General features: G+C 48.8%; 1 pseudogene; it reads left to right on the top strand.

Moving 5' to 3' along the window:
- LOC147084124 (uncharacterized) overlaps nt 1-16,871 on the top strand; it is a 364,363-nt pseudogene that overhangs the window by 217,901 nt on the left and 129,591 nt on the right.

The raw sequence follows: 16,871 nt of genomic DNA, 5'->3' as shown, positions 1-16,871 counted from the left end.
AACTTATAAAATTCTGTCAGGCCTGGACAGACTAGATGCAGGAAGGATGTTTATGATGGCCGGGGAGTCCAGAACCAGGGGTCATAGTCTAAGGATAAGGGGTAAGCCATTTAGGACTGAAATGAGGAGGAATTTCTTCACCCAGAGAGTGGTGAACCTGTGGAATTTTCTGCCACAGAGGGCAGGGCCAGTTCATTAAGTATATTCAAAAAAGAGTTGGATATATTTCTTAAGGCTAAAGGGATCAAGGGATATGGGGAGAAGGCAGGGACAGGGACAGGGTACAGAATTTGGATGATCAGCCATGATCTCATTGAATGGCGGAGCAGGCTCGAAGGGCCGAATGGCCTACTCCTGCTCCAATCTTCTATGTTTCTATCTCATCCTCACCAATCTACCTGTTGCAGATGCATCTGTCCATGACCGCATTGGTGGAAGTGACCACCGCAGTCCTTGTGGAGACGAAGTCCCGTCTTCATGTTGAGGATACCCTCCACCGTGTTGTGTGGCACTACCGCCGTGCTAAATGGGACAGATTTCCAACAGATCTGGCAACTCAAAACTGGGCATCCATGAGGCGCTGTGGGCCATCAGCAGCAGTAGAATTGTATTCAACCACAATCTGTAACCTCATGGCCCGGCATATCCCTCACTCTACCATTACCATCAAGCCGGGAGATCAACCCTGGTTTAACGAAGAGTGCAGGAGAGCATGCCGGGAACAGCACCAGGCATACCGAAAAATGAGGTGTCAACCTGGTGAGGCTACAACACAGGACTACTTGCATGCCAAACAACGGAACCAACATGCGATAGACAGAGCTAAGCGATCTCACAACCATCGGATCAAATCAAAGCTCTGCAGTCCTGCCACATCCAGTCGTGAGTGGTGGTGGACAATTAAACAGTTAACAGGAGAAGGAGGCTCCAAAAATATCCCCATCCTCAATGATGGTGGAGCCCAGCACGTGAGTGCAAAAGACAAGGCTGAAGCATTTGCAACTATCTTCAGCCAGAAGTGCCGAGTGGATGATCCATCTCGGCCTCCTCCCGAGGTCCCCAGCATCACAGATGCCAGTCTTCAGCCCATTCAATTCACTCCACGCGATGTCAAGAAACGGCTGAAGACACTGGATACTGCAAAGGCTATGGGCCCTGACAACATTCCGGCAATAGTACTGAAGACTTGTGCTCCAGAACTAGCTGCGCCCCTAGTCAAGTTGTTCCAGTACAGCTACAACACTGGCATCTACCCGGCAATGTGGAAAATTGCCCAAGTATGTCCTGTCTACAAAAAGCAGGACAAATCTGACCCGGCCAATTACCGTCCCATCAGTCTACTCTCAATCATCAGCAAAGTGATGGAAGGTGTCGTCGACAGTGCTATCAAGCGGCACTTACTCAGCAATAACCTGCTAACTGACGCCCAGTTTGGGTTCCGCCAGGGCCACTCAGCTCCTGACCTCATTACAGCCTTGGTCCAAACATGGACAAAAGAGCTGAACTCAAGAGGTGAGGTGAGAGTGACTGCCCTTGACATCAAGGCAGCATTTGATCGAGTGTGGCATCAAGGAGCCCTAGCAAAACTGAAGTCAATGGGAATCAAGGGGAAAACTCTCCATTGGTTGGAATCATACCTAGCACAAAGGAAGTTGGCTGTGGTTGTTGGAGGTCATTCATCTCAATCACATGACATCACTGCAGGAGTTCCTCAGGGCAGTGTCCTAGGCCCAACCATCTTCAGCTGTTTCATCAATGACCTTCCCTCCATCATAAGGTCAGAAGTGGGGATGTTCGCTGATGATTGCACACTGTTCAGCACCATTCGAGACTCGTCAGATACTGACGCAGTCTGTGTCCATATGCAGCAAGACCTGGGCAACATTCAGACTTGGGCTGACAAGTGGCAAGTAACATTCGCACCACACAAGTGCCAGGCATGACCATCTCCAACAAGCGAGACTCTAACCATCTCCCCTTGACATTCAATGGCATTACCATCGCTGAATCCCCCACTATCAACATCCTGGGGGTTACCATTGATCAGAAACTGAACTGGACCAGCCATATAAATACTGTGGCTACAAGAGCAGGCCAGAGGCTGGGAATTCTGCGGCGAGTGTCTCACCTCCTGACTCCCCAAAGCCTTTCCACCATCTACAAGGCACAAGTCAGGAGTGTGATGGAATACTCTCCACTTGCCTGGATGAGTGCAGCTCCAACAACACTCAAGAAGCTTGACACCATTCAGGATAAAGCAGCCCGCTTGATTGGCACTCCATCCACCTTCAACATTCACTCCCTCCACCACCGGCACACTGTGGCTGCAGTGTGTACCATCTACAAGATGCACTGCAGCAACTCGCCAAAGCTCCTTTAACAGCAGCTTCCAAACCCGCGACCTCTACCACTTAGAAGGACAAGGGCAGCAGACGCATGGGAACATCACCACCTACAAGTTCCCCTCCAAGCCACACACCATCCTGACTTGGACCTGTATCGCCGTTCCTTCACTGTCGCTGGGCAAAAATCCTGGAACTCCCTTCCTAACAGCATTGTGGGCGTACCTACACCATATGGACTGCAGCGGTTCAAGAAGGCAGCTCACCACCATCTTCTCAAGGGCAATTAGGGATGGGCACTAAATGCAGGCCTAGCCAGCCAGCGACGCCCACATCCCATCAATGAATTAGAAAAAAAAATTGGCCTCAACTGCCTTGTGTGGTAGAGAATTCCATAGGCTCACCACTCTGTTGGTGAAGAAATTCCTCCTCATCTCTGTCCTAAATGGCTTACCCCTTATCCTTAGACTTAGAGATGAGGAGGAATTACTTCACCCAGAGAGTAGTGAACCTGTGGAATTCTCTACCATAGAAGGCAGTAGAGGCCAATTCATTAAACATATTCAAGAAGGAGTTAGATATATTTCTTAAGGCTAAAGGGATCAAGGGATATGGGGAGAAAGCAGGGACAGGGTACTGAATTTGGATGATCAGCCATGATCTCATTGAATGGCGGAGCAGGCTCGAGGGGCCAAATGGCCGACTCCTGTTCCTATCTTCTATGTTTCTTCTTTGTTCAATCTGAAGAACACATGAGAGGGGGGGAGTCCCTTTAAATGTGGCGGGGTGGGTGTCCCTTTAAATGTGGAGGGGGTGGGTGTCCCTTTAAATGTGGCGGGGGTGGGTGTCCCTTTAAATGTGGAGAGGGTGGGTGTCCCTTTAAATGTGGAGGGGCGGGGCCGCGCATGCTCATTCGGCCCGACCACAAAATGAGGCTGCCAGTGCACCTGCGCGGGTCCACCGGGGAGCAGACGAAAGGCCGGGCTCGGGGAAGAGGCGAAATCAGCGGCCAGGGTAAAGTCAAGTGTTGGGGAATCGATTTAAATCGAGGTGAGGGGGGGGTCCGGAGAGCGAGATTATGAAGTAAAATACGAGAAAAACCAAACCTAAGAGGCGAGCGGGCGGGACCTCCGCGGACGTCGAACGGAGCGGATTGACCTGCGCGGGGTGGTGGAGTGAGCCGGAGCAATGTGATTCTGACTGACGGGAGAGCTGACCAATAGGAAGACGGCTGAGCTGGGCGGCCTGGTCTTCGAACCAATGGCAGCGCGGCAAGGGGGCGGGACCTTCGTACCCGGCGCTGAGGCCCGTTTGTGACGTCATTACAGGAAGAGGCCCAATCAGGTGGATGGAAACCCAACCCGGCCTGTGACTGACGGGAGCTCTGACCAATTGGACGAGGGCGGAGCTCGGAGAATTGTACTGGGCGGCCTGGTCCTCCAACCAATGGCGGCGCGGCACGGGGGCGGGGCCTCCTCTCCAGTTCAGGTGCGCTGGGGCCGATTGTGACGCGCTGTCCCCAGGTGAGAGCAGCTCAGTCAGCACAGAGCTGGGGCTGGAATCTGGGAGAGGGGCCGCAGGCAGCGGGCCTGGCAAAGGGGCACAAGATTCACAATACAAGCTGCTTTCAAATGCACAATTGCTTCCTACACACAGCCTTGGTCACTCTGCAAAAAATACTGTTTAACAATTCATCATAACTCCCCTGCTTTAGGAGAGGCGTAGAGTGCAAAAGCAAGGAAGTTATGATGAAACTGTGTAAAAGACTGGAGTCAGCTGTGGCTCAGTGGATAGCAGAGTCAGAAGGTTGTGGGTTCAAATCCCGCTCCAGGGACTTGAGCACACAAAGCGAGGCTGACACTCCAGTGCGGTGCTGAGGGAGCGCCGCACTGTCGGAGGGGCAGTGCTGAGGGAGCGCCGCACTGTCGGAGGGGCAGTACAGAGGGCGCGCTGCACTGTCGGAGGGGCAGTGCTGAGGGAGAGCCGCACTGTCGGAGGGGCAGTGCTGAGGGAGAGCCGCACTGTCGGGGGGCTATTCACAATATATATTAATGATCTGGACGAGGGAACTAAATGCAGTATCTCCAAGTTTGCAGACAACACAAAGCTGGGTGGGCGTGTGTGCTGTGAGGAGGATGCCGAGAAACTCCAGTATGATTTGGACAGGTTGGGTGATTGGGCAGAAGCACGGCAGATGCAATATAACATGGAGAAATGCGAGGTTATCCAGTCTGGTGTCAAAAACAGGAAGGCAGATTATTATCTGAACGGCAATAGATTGGGAGATGGGGAAGTGCAACGAGACCTGGGTGTCCTTGTGCACCAGTCGCTGAAGGTAAGCATGCAGGTGCAGCAGGCGGTTAAGAAGGCAAATGGTATGTTGGCCTTCGTAGCGAGAGGGTTCGAGTACAAGAACAAGGAATGTCTTGCTGCAGTGGTACAGGGCCTTGGTGAGACCGCACCTTGAGTATTGTGTGCCGTTTTGGCCGCCTTATCTGAGGAAGGATGTTCTTGCTATGGAGGGAGTGCAGCGAATATTCACCAGACTGATACCTGGGATGGCAGGAATGACTTATGAGGAGAGATTGGGTTGACTGGGCTTATATTCGCTGGAGTTTCGAAGAATGAGAGGGGATCTCATTGAAACTTATAAAATTCTACCAGGACTGGACAGACTAGATGCAGGAAGGATGTTCTCGATGGCTGGGGAGTCCAGAACCAGGGGTCACAGACTAAGGATAAGGGGTAAGCCATTTAGGACAGGGATGAGGAGGAATTTCTTCACCCAGAGAGTGGTGAACCTGTGGAATTCTCTCCCACAGAAGGCAGTGGAGGCCAATTCATTAAATATATTCAAGAAGGAGTTGGATATATTTCTTAAGGCTAAAGGAATCAAGGGATATGGGGAGAAGGCAGGGACCAGGTACTGAATTTAGATGATCAGCCATGATCGCATTGAATGGCGGAGCAGGCTCGAGGGGCCGAATGGCCTACTCCTGCTCCTATCTTCTATGTTTCTAGAACCAGGGTCACAGTTTTACATCTCCACCTTTCCCAGCCCAGGGGCAGTGAAGCTGATTTTCAGGCCCCAGCTGCTGCACAGATTGGTTGAAAGGATCAACAGTAATGGCGGCTGCAATCCCCACAAGCACTCCGGCCGCCGCGCTGAGTTGTGGCTGACCCCGCGCATGCGCCCCATGGCCCCGCCCTCTCCTGCTCCACAGGCGCCCGGCCCGCACCGCACATGCTCAGCACACCCCTGGGCCCCTGTCAATCATCCTCCCCTGCGCCTGCGCGCTGGGCCCCGGAGCTCCAGGCTGCCGCGCGGGGCTTTCTTTGTAAAGTCGTTGTTGGTGAAGAGCCGCAACCATTGAGGGAAAGTGAGTTTTCCCCCAGATCCGATTGAGATAAGAGGAGGGGAGAGAATAAAGGGGAATCCAAACCTGAGAGTCCGCGGATCCAGGCCCCGAGCGGAGCTTCTTCAGTTTTGCGGAGCGCACTCCAGGGACACGTGACCCGGGCCCAGGGCCTGATTGACGGGAGCTTCTGACCAATAGGGAGCGAGCGGGGCGGGGCTGGAGGAGCGAGCCGGCGCCCCGCGCGCCCACCCCGCTCTTCGCCCAACCAGTCACGTCAAGACGTCGCCGTCGTACAATGATAGACGTGAGCTCTCCACCAATGAGCGAGGGGAGGCGGAGCCTGGAGGACCGACCGAGGGGCTTTGGTCCTCCAACCAATCGCGGCGAAGGAGGAGGCGGGACCTGGAACCGGCTTATTGGACGGATCGGCCCGCCTCCATTTTGTAAAGGGGCCAGGTCAGAATCTGTGAGCCTGGGAAAGTTTATTTTTAATGTTCCTTTCACATTTTACAGCTCAAACTAATTTTATTTTACAGAAGATACTTGTTTTAAAAAAAGCAGTTTTTAAATTGATGAAACAGAAACAAGAAACCCTGTGACGCAAATGTGAGGAAATGTATTTTTTCTCCGAGTTAATTTTTAAAATATTAATTTTCTGCATTTTTAATTATTAATTTCAAGCACTTTAAGAGAAATATGGGAGTGGTGAGGGTTCTCTTAAAGGGACAGGTGCTTTCTTTTTTAATATGATTTTCATTAAAGGGACCGCGTCCCCGTGGATGACTGATTTTAAAGGGACAGCGTCTCCCTTTTTATATAATGTATATTTAAGAGACTGACATTTAAAGTAGGGCTAATCCCCTGCTCCCCTGAGTGCTTGGTGAGAAATCAGGTGCTGTTTGCACTCGCCCCGTCCCAATTTTCTGCCAAGGGACAGAAAGCAGAGAGTAGTGGTGAACGGTTTCTTTTCAGACTGGAGGGAGGTAAACAGTGATGTTCCCCAGGGGTCGGTATTAGGACCAATGTTCCCTCTTTTTTTGAGGTGCGTGGCCCCTTTAACGGGCTGCACGGCCCATTCAAATTTCCACGCATGCGCGTTTATTCCATTTATAGGGCGGTGAGCCGGCTGCGCGGGACCTCCAGACCGCTGCATGGCTGCGCAACTTAATGTGAACATTGATTCGGACCACTGCTTTTTTGATATATATTAATGACCTGGACTTGGGGATCCAGGGCAAAATTTCAAAATTTGCAGAGGACATGAAAATGTAGCAAACAATGAGGATAGTAACAGACTTCAGGAGGATGTAGCCAGACTGGTGAAATGGGCAGAAACGTGGCAGATTAAATTTAATGTAGAGAAGTGTGAAGTGATTCATTTTGGTAGGAAGAATGAGGAGAGGCAATATAAACTAAATGGTCCAGTTTTAAAGGGTGCAGGAACAGAGAGGCCTCGGGGGGTATGTACACAAATCTTAGAAGGTGGCAGGACAAGTTGAGAAGGCTGTTAAAAAAGGCATACAGGATCCTTGACTTTATTAATAGAGGAATAGAGTACAAAAGCAAGCAGGTTATGCTAAGCCTTTATAAAACACTGGCTAGGCTTCCGCTGGGCACCACACTTTAGGAAGGATGTCAAGGCCTAAGAGAGGGTGCAGAAGAAATTTACTAGAATGGGACCAGGGATGAGGGACTTGAGTTACGTGGAGAGACGGGAGAAGCTGGGGTTGTTCTCCTTGGGGCAGAGAAGATTAAGAGGAGATTCTGTGCTGTATCATTCTATGATGCGATTCTACACAGACACACACACATACAGTCAGACAGACACACAGACACAAATGCTCACAAAAATACAGTCACACACTCACATTTTTTCTGCATGAACTTTTATTATTAATTTCAAAGACTTTAAGGTGGGAATGGTGGGCGGAGGGCTCTTAAAGGGACAGGGACTCTCCTTTTCAATGTGATTTTCATTAAAGGGTCCGAGTCCCTCCTTGCCTGTGGAGGACCAATTTTAAAAGGACAGCGTCTCGAAATCAGGTGCTGTGTGCGTGTGAACCACCTCCTCCCAATTTCCTGCCAAGCGATCCCTGCGGGCACCACTCCACTCCAGGAGTGGCTCCTAGAATCATACAGCACAGAAGGAGGCCATTCAGCCCATCGTGCCTGTGCCGGCTCTTTGAAAGAGCTCTCCATTTAGTCCCACTCCCCCTGCTCTTTCCCCATAGCCCTGAAAATGTTTCCCCTTCAAGTATTTATCCAATTCCCCAGTGAACGTTATTATTGACTCTGCTTCCACCGCCCTTTCAGGCAGCGCATTCCAGATCACAACAACTCGCTGCGTCAATAAAATTCTCCTCACCTCGTCTCTGGTTCTTTTGTCAATGACCTTAAATCTGTGTCCTCTGGTTACCGACCCTCCTGCCACTGGAAACAGTTTCTCCTTATAAGCTACAGCTATACAAAGCCCTGGTTAGACCCCAGAGAGTCACAGAGTCATAACGGCACAGAAGGAGGCCATTCGGCCCATCGAGTCCGTGCCGGCTCTCTGTAGGGCAATCCAGTCAGTCCCACTCCCCCGCTCTATCCCCGTAGCCCTGCAAGTTTATTTCCCTCAAGTGCCTATCCAGTCTCCCCTTGAAAACATTGAGTGTCTCCGCTTCCACCACTTCCGTCGGCAGCGAGTTCCAGGTCCTCGCCACTCGCTGCGTAAAAAAGTTTTCCCTCACATCCCCCCTGTATCTCTTGCCCAAAACCTTAACTCTGTGTCCCCTAGTCCTTGTACCATCAACTAGTGGGAACAGCCTTTCCTCGTCTAGCCTATCCAAACCCGTCATAATCTTGTACACCTCTTATCAAATCAGCACTCAACCTCCTTTGCTCTAATGAAAACAAATCCAGCTTCTCCAACCTGTCCTTGTAGCTAAGATCCTCCATCCCCGGAACCATTCTGGTAAATCACCTCTGCACCCTCTCGAGGGCCTTCACATCCTTCCTAAAGCGTGGTGACCAGAACTGGATGCAATACTCCAGTTGTGGCCTAACCAGCACTTTATAAAGGTTCAGCATAACTTCTCTACTTTTGTACTCAATACCACCTCCTTCACCCGACACCTTCCCGTGCAAGCGCAGGAGATGCAACACATGCCCTTTTACCTCCTCCCTTCCCACTGTCCAGGGCCCCAAACACCCCTTCCAGGTGTAACAGCGATTTACGTGTACTTCTTGCAATTTAATATTCGCTGCTCACGATGCGGTCTCCTCTACATTGGAGAGACCAAATTCAGATTGGGTGACCGCTTTGCGGAACACCTCCGTTCAGTCCGTACGGGTGACCCCGAGCTTCCGGTCGCCTGTCACTTTAATTCACCGCTTCACTCCCACTCTGATCTCTCTGTCCTCGGGCTATTGCATTGCTGCAATGAAGCTCAATGTAAGCTCGAGGAACAGCACCTCATCTTTCGATTGGGCACTTTGCAGCCTGCCGGACTCAACATTGAGTTCAACAATTTCAGATAATTATCCCTGACCTCATTTTTCATGCAGTATGATTTTTGCCATTCCCATTTGCAACATTTTATCTTTCCTGCCTCTTACAAAAGTACAGGATGTTCTTTCTATTTCTTCCTCCCCTCCTAAACCCAACCCCCCCCGTCTCTGCACCTGCTTAATATCTGTTACATCTCCAGCTTTTTCCAGTTCTGATGAAGGGTCCCAGACCTGAAACGTTAACTCTGTTTCTCTCTCCACGGATGCTGCCTGGCCTGCTGAGTATTTCCAGCATTTTCTGTTGTTATTTCCTCTATTTATGAAGCCCAAGATCCCATATGCTTTGTTAACCACTCTCTCAATATGTCCCGCCACCTTCAGGGACCTACGCACAGTAACTCCCAGGAACTCCCTGGAGCACTGTGTACAGTTCTGGGCACCGCACCTCAGAAAGGATATACTGACCTTGGAAGGAGTGCAGCACAGATTGACCAGAATGTTACCCGGGCTCCAAGGGTTAGATTATGAGGAGAGATTACATAAACTAGGCTTGTGTTCCCTGGAATCTAGAAGGTTAAGGAGTGATTGAGGATTTTAGGAATTTGAAAGGAATTGGGAGAGTAGATAGAGAGAAACTTTTTCCGCCGGTGGGGCAGTCGAGGACAAGGGGACATCACCTTTAAATCAGAGCCAGGCCATTCAGGAGAGAAGTTGGGAAACACTTCTTCACACAAAGGGTGGTAGAAGTGTGGAACCCTCTCCCACAGAAAGCAGTCGATGCCAGCTCAATTAATCATTTTAAATCCGAGAGTGATAGATTTTTGCTAGACAAGGGAGCAAAGGGATATGGAGCCAAGGCAGGTGGGTGGAGTTAAGACACAGATCGGCCATGATCTCATTGAATGGTGGAACAGGCTGGAGGGGCTGAATGGCCTCCTCCTGTTCCCATGCTCCTATTTACTCTATCAAAACCCTTCATGTTTTGAACACCTCTATTAAATCTCCGCTGCACCTTCTCTGCTTCAAGGAGAACAATCCCAGCTTCTCCAGTCTCTCCACATAACTGAAATCCTCTGTGTGTTTGTCGTGGGGCAGCAGGCTATAGCAAACAGCTTTCTTAAGAACATAAGAAATAGGAGTAGGAGCAGGCCATTCGGCCCTTCGAGCCTGCTCCGCCATTCAATAAGATCATGGCTGATCTTCTACCTCATCTCCACCTTCCCGCCCGATCCCCATATCCCTCGATTCCCCATGAGTCCAAAAATCTATCGATCTCAGCCTTGATTATACTCAATGACTGAGCCTCCACAGCCCTCTGGGGCAGAGAATTCCAAAGATTCACCACCCTCTGAGTGAAGACATTTCTCCTCATCTCAGTCCTAAATGGCCGACCCCTTATTCTGAGACTGTGACCCCTGGTTCTAGACTCCCCAGCCAGGGGAAACAGTCTCCCAGCATCTACCCTGTCAAACCTTGTAAGAATTGTAGATGTTTCAATGAGATCACCTCTCATTCTTCAAAATTCATGGGAATATAGGCCCAGTCTCCTCAATCTCTCCTCATAGGACAATCCCCCCATCCCAGGAATCAGTCTGGTGAACCTTTGTTGCACTCCCTCTAAGGCAAGTATATCCTTCCTTAGGTAAGGAGACCAAAACTGTACACAATACCCCAGGTGTGGTCTCACCAAGACCCTATATAATTGCAGTAAGACTTTACTCTTATACTCCAATCCTTTTGTAATAAAGACTAACGTACCATTTGCTTTCCTAATTGCTTGCTGCACCTGCATGTTAAGATGAGAAATGATAAAGGCAAGAAGTCACTTGTGGGAGTGGTGTACAGGCCCCCTGACAGTAACCACACGGTAGGATGGAGTATAAAGGAAGAAATAATGGGAGCTTGTCAGAAAGGTATGGCAATAATCGTAGGGGATTTTAATCTACATATAGACTGGAAAAATCAGATGGGCAAAGGTAGCCTAGATGAGGAGTTCATAGAATGTTTTCGGGATAGTTTCTTAGAACAGCACGTTCTGGAGCCAACCAGAGAGCAGTCTATACTAGACCTGGTATTGTGCAATGCGATAGGATTAATTAATGACCTCATAGTGAAGGCGCCCCTAGGTAGCAGCGATCATAATATGATTGAATTTTACATTCAGTTTGAGGGAGAGACGAGTGGGTCCAAGACTAGTATTTTAAACTTAAATAAGGGCAATTATGAGGGCATGAAAGCAGAGCTAGCTAAAGTGAACAGGCAAATTAGGTTAAGGGAGAGGTCAATAGAGTTGCAGTGGCAGACATTTAAGGGGATATTTCAGAATACACAGAATAGTTACATTCCAATGAGAAAGAAGAATTCCAAGGGGAGGACCCACCATCCGTGGTTAACTAAAAAAGTTAAAGATAGTATCAAACTTAAAGAAAAAGTATATAATTGTGCAAAGATGGCTGGCAGGTCAGAAGATTGGACAGAATATAAAAAACAGCAAAGAATGACTAAAAGATTAATAAGGAGACAAAAATGAGAGTACCAGAGAAAGCTAGCTAGAAATATAAACACAGATAGTAAGAGTTTTTATAGATATTTAAAAAGAGAAGAGTTAACAAAGTGAGCATTGGTCCTATAGAAAGTGAGTCTGGGGAATTAATAATGGAAAATAAGGAGATGGCAGTTGAATTGAACAGGTATTTTGCATCGGTCTTCACTATAGAGGATTCAAGTAACATCCCAGAAATAGCTGTAAATCAGGAAATGGAAGGGAGGGAGGAACTGAAGAAAATTGCAATCACCAGGGAAGTGGCCCTAGAAATAGTAGATGCATTGCTGGTCATCTTCCAACATTCGATAGACTCTGGAACAGTACCCATGGATTGGAGGGTAGCTAATTTTACCCCACTATTCAAAAAAGGTGGTAGAGAGAAAACGGGGAATTACAGACCAGTAAGCCTGACATCGGTAGTGGGGAAAATGCCAGAATCCATTATAAAAGATGTAATAGCAGAGCACTTGGAAAACAGTGACAGGATTGGACAAAGTCGACATGGATTTACAAAAGGTAAATCATGCTTGACTAATCTACTGGAATTTTTTGAGGATGTAACTGGTAAAATAGATAAGGGAGAACCAGTGGATGTGGTGTATTTGGACTTTCAAAAGGCTTTCGATAAGGTCCCGCATAAGAGATTAGCGTGTAAAGTTAAGGCACATGGGATTGGGGGCAAGGTATTGACTTGGATAGAGAACTGGTTGGCAGACAGAAAGCAAAGAGTTCGAATAAACGGGTCTTTTTCCGAGTGGCAGGCAGTGACTAGTGGGGTACCGCAGGGATCGGTCCTTGGACCCCAGCTGTTCACAATATATATTAATGATATAGACGAGGGAACTAGATGTAATATCTCCAAGTTTGCAGACGACACAAAGCTGGGTGGGCGTGTGTGCTGTGAGGAGGATGCCGAGAAACTCCAGTATGATTTTGACAGGTTGGGTGATCGGGCAGAAGCATGGCAGATGCAATATAATGTGGATAAATGCGAGGTTATCCACTTTGGTGTCAAAAACAGGAAGGCAGATTATTATCTGAATGGCAATAGATTGGAAGAAGGGGAAGTGCAATGAGACCTCGGTGTCCTTGTGCACTAGTCACTGAAGGTAAGCATGCAGGTGCAGCAGGCGGTTAAGAAGGCAAATTGTATGTTGGCCTTCGTAGCGAGAGGGTTCGAGTACAGGAACAAGGATGTCTTGCTGCAGTTGTGCAGGGCCTTGGTGAGACCACATCATGAGTATTGTGTGCAGTTTTGGTCACCTTATCTGAGGAGGGATGTTCTTGCCATGGAAGGAGTGCAGCAAAGATTCACCAGACTGATATCTGGGGTGGCAGGAATGATGTATGAGGAGAGATTGGGTCGATTGGGCTTATACTCGCTGGAGTTTAGAAGAATGAGAGGGGAGCTCATTGAAACTTATAAAATTCTAACAGGACTAGACAGACTAGATGCGGGAAGGATGTTCCTGATGGTCGGGGTGTCCAGGACCAGGGGTCACAGTCTAAGGATAAGGGGTAAGCCATTTAGGACAGAGATGAGGAGGAATTTCTTCACCCAGAGAGTGGTGAACCTGTGGAATTCTCTACCACAGAAGGCAGTAGAGGCCAATTCATTAAATATATTCAAGAAGGAGTTGGATATATTTCTTAAGGCTAAAGGGATCAAGGGATATGGAGAGAAGGCGGGAACAGGGTACTGAATTTGGATGATCAGCCATGATCTCATTGAATGGCGGAGCAGGCTCAAGGGGCCGAATGGCCTACTCCTACTCTATGTTTCTATGTTTCCCTCACTGATTGCGGCTCTTCACCAACACCGACTTTACAAAGAAAGCCCCGCGCGGCAGCCTGGAGCTCGGGCCCAGCGCACAGGCGCGGGGGAGGATGATTGACAGGGGCCCAGGGTGTGTGCTGAGGATGCGCGGTGCGGGCCGGGCGCCTGTGGAGCAGTTGAGGGCGGGGCCATGGGGCGCATGCGCGGGGTCAGCCACAACTCAGTGCGGCGGCCAGAGTGCTTTCTGGAGCGCGGGGCCTTGTCGGGATTGCGGCCGCCATTACTGTTGATCTTTTCAACCAACTTGTGCAGCAGCTGGGGCCTGAAAATCAGCTTCACTGCCCCTGGGCTGGGAAAGGGGGACATGAGACAACATTCTCCCTCTTACCCCTTTTCTAAACTCCTTTTACAGAGTTTTAGAAGTGGAGCATTTGCAGACAGGAAGCTCAAACCAAACATCACCATAAGATCTGACAGAGTTGCTCGATTCATCAGGACCTGAATATCATCGGCCTTTGCACATGGAAGGAGAGAGCAATGATCGCAGCGCGGACAAACTGCACACGTGTTCCCTGTGTGGACTCGCCTTCAGCCGATTGCCTGCCTTGGCGAGACACGTGCTCCGTCACACCGGGGAGAAACCGGGTAAAGGTGGGGTTGGTGGGAAGGGATTCAGTTCCCCGTCTACGTCAGAAGTTCATTGGCGCAGTCACCCCGGAGACAGTCCGTTCACCTGCTCCGTGTGTGGGAAGGGATTTATTTATTCATCCCACCTGCTGAGACACAAGCTTGTTCACTCTGATGAGAAACCATTTAAATGTTCTGACTGCGGGAAGAGCTTCAAATACTCCGGGCATGTGAAGGAACACCAGCATGTTCACACCGATGAGAAACCATTTAAATGTTCCGACTGCGGGAAGAGCTTCAAATACTCCAGGGATCTGAAGGAACACCAACTTGCTCACACCGATGAGAGACCATTTAAATGTTCCGACTGCGGGAAGAGCTTCAAATGCTCCAGGTATCTGAAGCAACACCAGCTTGTTCACACCGATGAGAGACCATTTACATGTTCTGACTGTGGGAAGAGTTTTAAATGCTCCGGGACTCTGACCAGACACCAGCGAGTTCACACCGGGGAGAGGCCATTTCCCTGCCCCTGCTCAGTGTGTGGGAAGGGATTCACTTACACATCCCACCTGCTGAGACACCAGCTTGTTCACACTGATGAGAGAGTGTTTAAATGTTCTGACTGTGGGGAGAGCTTTAAAAGCTCCAGGGTCCTGAAGCGACACCAGCTTGTTCACACAAATGAGAGAGCGTTTACATGTTCTGACTGTGGGGAGAGCTTTAAAAGCTCCAATGACCTGCTGAGACACCAGCAAGTTCACACTGTTCTGTAGCGCAGGGCCCTGTAGACAGCTGGGGTGACATGAACGTGGAATGGATGAATGTTTTATAAATTCTTGTACTGCTGTTTAATCTTTCAATCTGTTGTGCTGATGATTCCCTTGATTTGACTGTTAATGTTATTTTTGTTTTTCTCCTTATCACAGGCAATTGCCTATTAAAAGTCAACCATCACAACCAATAAAACCTGTAACATAACAAAAAAAGTTTAAAGGAAACTTAAATTAAATTAAAATTCTATTTTCGGTGGTGATGATGCACGCCAGTCCCTCCGGTACCCACCGGTCACGGAAGGCCTCGAGCGCGCCGGTGGACTGTTCATGTTATTACATCAAATGTACAGCACAGAAACAGGCCATTCGGCCCAACTGGTCCATGCCGGGGTTTATGCTCCACGCGAGCCTCCTCCGACATATCCTCCTATGTTTATCTGGCTTCTCCTTAAATACATCTATACCATTGGCCTCAACTACTCCTTGTGGGAGCGAGTTCCCCATTCTCATCACTTTCTGGGTAAAGAAGTTTCTCCTGAATTCCCTCCTGGATTTATTAATGACTTATATTTATGGCCCCATAAATATGATGAGATTCTGTTAAGCTGCCCAGTATGTTGTTGTACTTTGTCTTTTTCTGATGAATGAAACATTACTGAGCCCCTGTACCCGTGTTATAGGATGAAGTGCCAGACAAGTGAAGGCACAACGTCTGGGTGTGAATCTAATAATAACCTCACTGACCGTATAGGTGTGTTAACCAGATGGGCTTGTGGTTATAGTCTGGTCACAGATGGACTAAATTCCCTGAATTAACAGGAGTTCAGGAGGCGGTCAACAGACAGGTCCAAACAATCCCATTTCCTGAGCGGTAACCAAGCTTGTGTACAAGAACAGGCCACTTAAGCCATTGTCAATTGGAACAGACTCGAGAAGATTGCGCGCGAATCCACTGTACTTCTATTCTCCAGATTGAGGGAATTATCACCCGATCTGTGTTATGCAGCGCTCTTAATAAAGCCTGGAGAGACAATCTGTGTTCTTGTGAGCTTGATTATCTGGTGTCCGAAACCCTGGGACTCCCGATCATTAGAGTCAACCTCAGTGTGTGGAAAGGGATTCCCTGGTGTATCCCACCCGCTGACACACCAGAGTGTCCACAGTGTGACTGCGGTGGGTCGATTCCACTGTTTCCGATGCCTTTAATCACATCCAGGACTGAACCATGTTAATTCAGGCAACTGGGGCTTGTTAATGTTAAAACCCCAATAACTGGGCTGGATTTAAAGATTATTCCCTGTTCTCAGTACTAGTGAGCAGAGAGAAGCTGATGTTATAGAATCATAGAGCACAGTAGGATGCCTTTCGGCCCATCGTTCTGGTGCCGGCTCTTTGAAAGAGCGATGCAATTAGTCCCACTGCCCTGCTCTTTCCCCACAGCCCTGCAAATTTCTGCTTTTAGTATATATCCAATTCCCTTTTGAAAGTTACTATTGAATCTGCTTCCACCTCCCATTCAGGCAGTGCATTCCAGATCACCACAATTCGCTGTATAAAAAAAGTCTCCTCATTTCCTCTCTCGATTCTTTTGCCAATGATCTGAAATCTGTCCTCTCGTTACCGACCCTCCTGCCAGTGACAACAGCTTCTCCTTGTTTGCTCGATCAAATCCCCTCATAATTTTGAGCACCTCAATCACAGCTCCACTTAACCGTCTCTGCTCCAAGTTATATTGCCAGTGTTTTGTGAATTGTTGCTGTGATCGAGGTGCTGGATGTCCGTGCCTGGGGAATGGGACATTCTATCCTCGTGAGCACCGAGTGTCAGCATCCAGCAATCTCTGGTCAGGGACTGTCTTTTTAAACTGCCTCACCTGAGCTTTTTGACTCCCTGATTTCATTATTAAACATTTCAGAGTTTTTGCAGAGTGACCAAGGCTGAACAGATAAATGT

Source organism: Somniosus microcephalus, unplaced genomic scaffold (genome assembly GCF_052327205.1).
Source record: "Somniosus microcephalus isolate GS21.2 unplaced genomic scaffold, FLI_Smic_1.0 scaffold1, whole genome shotgun sequence".
NCBI classification, from domain to species: domain Eukaryota; kingdom Metazoa; phylum Chordata; class Chondrichthyes; order Squaliformes; family Somniosidae; genus Somniosus; species Somniosus microcephalus.
This window is presented reverse-complemented; position numbering and strand designations above follow the sequence as displayed.